This window comes from Atractosteus spatula, chromosome 13 (assembly GCF_055471065.1).
Source record: "Atractosteus spatula isolate fAtrSpa1 chromosome 13, fAtrSpa1.hap1, whole genome shotgun sequence".
Classification (NCBI taxonomy): domain Eukaryota; kingdom Metazoa; phylum Chordata; class Actinopteri; order Semionotiformes; family Lepisosteidae; genus Atractosteus; species Atractosteus spatula.
In genome coordinates, this window is record NC_142718.1 from 15,170,844 (window position 1) to 15,175,213 (window position 4,370).

Sequence of the window (4,370 nt, forward strand, 5' to 3'; positions counted from 1 at the left end):
AAACACGTTTTGAAAACTGTGTTGTTCCTGCCCTATAAGTTACATGGGGGTTACCAAAGTTGCCAAAACATGTTTATTTCTGCTGAAAAACACGTTTTGACAATTTCTGTACACTGGGGTTAAGGGCTGACTCAATGTGCTCTTCTGTGCCAGGCAGTTACACAGCGATACTAAGGGCTGACAAAACGCGTTTATTTCGGGCTGAAAAACACGTTTTGAAAACTGTGTTGTTCCTGCCCTATAAGTTACATGGGGGTTACCAAAGTTGCCAAAACGTGTTTATTTCTGCTGAAAAACACGTTTTGACAATTTCTGAGCACTGGGGTTAAGGGCTGACTCAGTGTGCTCTTCTGAGCCAAGCAGTTACACTGCGAATCTAAGAGCTGAGAAAAAGCTTTTATTTCGGGCTGAAAAACACGTTTTGAAAACTGTGCTGTTCCTGCCCTATAAGTTACATGGGGGTTACCAAAGTTGCCAAAACATGTTTATTTCTGCTGAAAAACACGTTTTGACAATTTCTGTACACTGGGGTGAAGGGCTGACTCAATGTGCTCTTCTGAGCCAGGCAGTTACACTGCGAATCTAAGAGCTGAGAAAAAGCGTTTATTTCGGGCTGAAAAACACGTTTTGAAAACTGTGCTGTTCCTGCCCTATAAGTTACATGGGGGTTACCAAAGTTGCCAAAACATGTTTATTTCTGCTGAAAAACACGTTTTGACAATTTCTGTACACTGGGGTTAAGGGCTGACTCAATGTGCTCTTCTGAGCCAGGCAGTTACACAGCGATTCTAAGGGCTGACAAAACGCGTTTATTTCGGGCTGAAAAACACGTTTTGAAAACTGTGTTGTTCCTGCCCTATAAGTTACATGGGGGTTCCCAAAGTTGCCAAAACGTGTTTATTTCTGCTGAAAAACACGTTTTGACAATTTCTGAGCACTGGGGTTAAGGGCTGACTCAGTGTGCTCTTCTGAGCCAGGCAGTTACACAGCGATTCTAAGGGCTGACAAAACGCGTTTATTTCGGGCTGAAGAACACGTTTTGACAATTTCTGTACACTGGGGTTAAGGGCTGACTCAATGTGCTCTTCTGAGCCAGGCAGTTACACTGCGAATCTAAGAGCTGAGAAAAAGCGTTTATTTCGGGCTGAAAAACACGTTTTGAAAACAGTGTTGTTCCTGCCCTATAAGTTACATGGGGGTTTCCAAAGTTGCCAAAACGTGTTTATTTCTGCTGAAAAACACGTTTTGACAATTTCTGAGCACTGGGGTTAAGGGCTGACTCAGTGTGCTCTTCTGAGCCAGGCAGTTACACTGCGAATCTAAGAGCTGAGAAAAAGCGTATATTTCGGGCTGAAAAACACGTTTTGAAAACTGTGCTGTTCCTGCCCTATAAGTTACATGGGGGTTACCAAAGTTGCCAAAACATGTTTATTTCTGCTGAAAAACACGTTTTGACAATTTCTGTACACTGGGGTTAAGGGCTGACTCAATGTGCTCCTCTGTGCCAGGCAGTTACACAGCGATTCTAAGGGCTGACAAAACGCGTTTATTTCGGGCTGAAAAACACGTTTTGAAAACTGTGTTGTTCCTGCCCTATAAGTTACATGGGGGTTACCAAAGTTGCCAAAACGTGTTTATTTCTGCTGAAAAACACGTTTTGACAATTTCTGAGCACTGGGGTTAAGGGCTGACTCAGTGTGCTCTTCTGAGCCAAGCAGTTACACTGCGAATCTAAGAGCTGAGAAAAAGCGTTTATTTCGGGCTGAAAAACACGTTTTGAAAACTGTGCTGTTCCTACCCTATAAGTTACATGGGGGTTACCAAAGTTGCCAAAACATGTTTATTTCTGCTGAAAAACACGTTTTGACAATTTCTGTACACTGGGGTGAAGGGCTGACTCAATGTGCTCTTCTGAGCCAGGCAGTTACACTGCGAATCTAAGAGCTGAGAAAAAGCGTTTATTTCGGGCTGAAAAACACGTTTTGAAAACTGTGCTGTTCCTGCCCTATAAGTTACATGGGGGTTACCAAAGTTGCCAAAACATGTTTATTTCTGCTGAAAAACACGTTTTGACAATTTCTGTACACTGGGGTTAAGGGCTGACTCAATGTGCTCTTCTGAGCCAGGCAGTTACACAGCGATTCTAAGGGCTGACAAAACGCGTTTATTTCGGGCTGAAAAACACGTTTTGAAAACTGTGTTGTTCCTGCCCTATAAGTTACATGGGGGTTACCAAAGTTGCCAAAACATGTTTATTTCTGCTGAAAAACACGTTTTGACAATTTCTGTACACTGGGGTTAAGGGCTGACTCAATGTGCTCTTCTGTGCCAGGCAGTTACACAGCGATTCTAAGGGCTGACAAAACGCGTTTATTTCGGGCTGAAAAACACGTTTTGAAAACTGTGTTGTTCCTGCCCTATAAGTTACATGGGGGTTACCAAAGTTGCCAAAACGTGTTTATTTCTGCTGAAAAACATGTTTTGACAATTTCTGAGCACTGGGGTTAAGGGCTGACTCAGTGTGCTCTTCTGAGCCAAGCAGTTACACTGCGAATCTAAGAGCTGAGAAAAAGCGTTTATTTCGGGCTGAAAAACACGTTTTGAAAACTGTGCTGTTCCTGCCCTATAAGTTACATGGGGGTTACCAAAGTTGCCAAAACATGTTTATTTCTGCTGAAAAACACGTTTTGACAATTTCTGTACACTGGGGTTAAGGGCTGACTCAATGTGCTCTTCTGAGCCAGGCAGTTACACAGCGATTCTAAGGGCTGACAATACGCGTTTATTTCGGGCTGAAAAACACGTTTTGAAAACTGTGTTGTTCCTGCCCTATAAGTTACATGGGGGTTCCCAAAGTTGCCAAAACGTGTTTATTTCTGCTGAAAAACACGTTTTGACAATTTCTGAGCACTGGGGTTAAGGGCTGACTCAGTGTGCTCTTCTGAGCCAGGCAGTTACACAGCGATTCTAAGGGCTGACAAAACGCGTTTATTTCGGGCTGAAGAACACGTTTTGACAATTTCTGTACACTGGGGTTAAGGGCTGACTCAATGTGCTCTTCTGAGCCAGGCAGTTACACTGCGAATCTAAGAGCTGAGAAAAAGCGTTTATTTCGGGCTGAAAAACACGTTTTGAAAACAGTGTTGTTCCTGCCCTATAAGTTACATGGGGGTTTCCAAAGTTGCCAAAACGTGTTTATTTCTGCTGAAAAACACGTTTTGACAATTTCTGAGCACTGGGGTTAAGGGCTGACTCAGTGTGCTCTTCTGAGCCAGGCAGTTACACTGCGAATCTAAGAGCTGAGAAAAAGCGTATATTTCGGGCTGAAAAACACGTTTTGAAAACTGTGCTGTTCCTGCCCTATAAGTTACATGGGGGTTACCAAAGTTGCCAAAACATGTTTATTTCTGCTGAAAAACACGTTTTGACAATTTCTGTACACTGGGGTTAAGGGCTGACTCAATGTGCTCTTCTGTGCCAGGCAGTTACACAGCGATTCTAAGGGCTGACAAAACGCGTTTATTTCGGGCTGAAAAACACGTTTTGAAAACTGTGTTGTTCCTGCCCTATAAGTTACATGGGGGTTACCAAAGTTGCCAAAACGTGTTTATTTCTGCTGAAAAACACGTTTTGACAATTTCTGAGCACTGGGGTTAAGGGCTGACTCAGTGTGCTCTTCTGAGCCAAGCAGTTACACTGCGAATCTAAGAGCTGAGAAAAAGCGTTTATTTCGGGCTGAAAAACACGTTTTGAAAACTGTGCTGTTCCTGCCCTATAAGTTACATGGGGGTTACCAAAGTTGCCAAAACATGTTTATTTCTGCTGAAAAACACGTTTTGACAATTTCTGTACACTGGGGTGAAGGGCTGACTCAATGTGCTCTTCTGAGCCAGGCAGTTACACTGCGAATCTAAGAGCTGAGAAAAAGCGTTTATTTCGGGCTGAAAAACACGTTTTGAAAACTGTGCTGTTCCTGCCCTATAAGTTACATGGGGGTTACCAAAGTTGCCAAAACATGTTTATTTCTGCTGAAAAACACGTTTTGACAATTTCTGTACACTGGGGTTAAGGGCTGACTCAATGTGCTCTTCTGAGCCAGGCAGTTACACAGCGATTCTAAGGGCTGACAAAACGCGTTTATTTCGGGCTGAAAAACACGTTTTGAAAACTGTGTTGTTCCTGCCCTATAAGTTACATGGGGGTTACCAAAGTTGCCAAAACATGTTTATTTCTGCTGAAAAACACGTTTTGACAATTTCTGTACACTGGGGTTAAGGGCTGACTCAATGTGCTCTTCTGTGCCAGGCAGTTACACAGCGATTCTAAGGGCTGACAAAACGCGTTTATTTCGGGCTGAAAAACACGTTTTG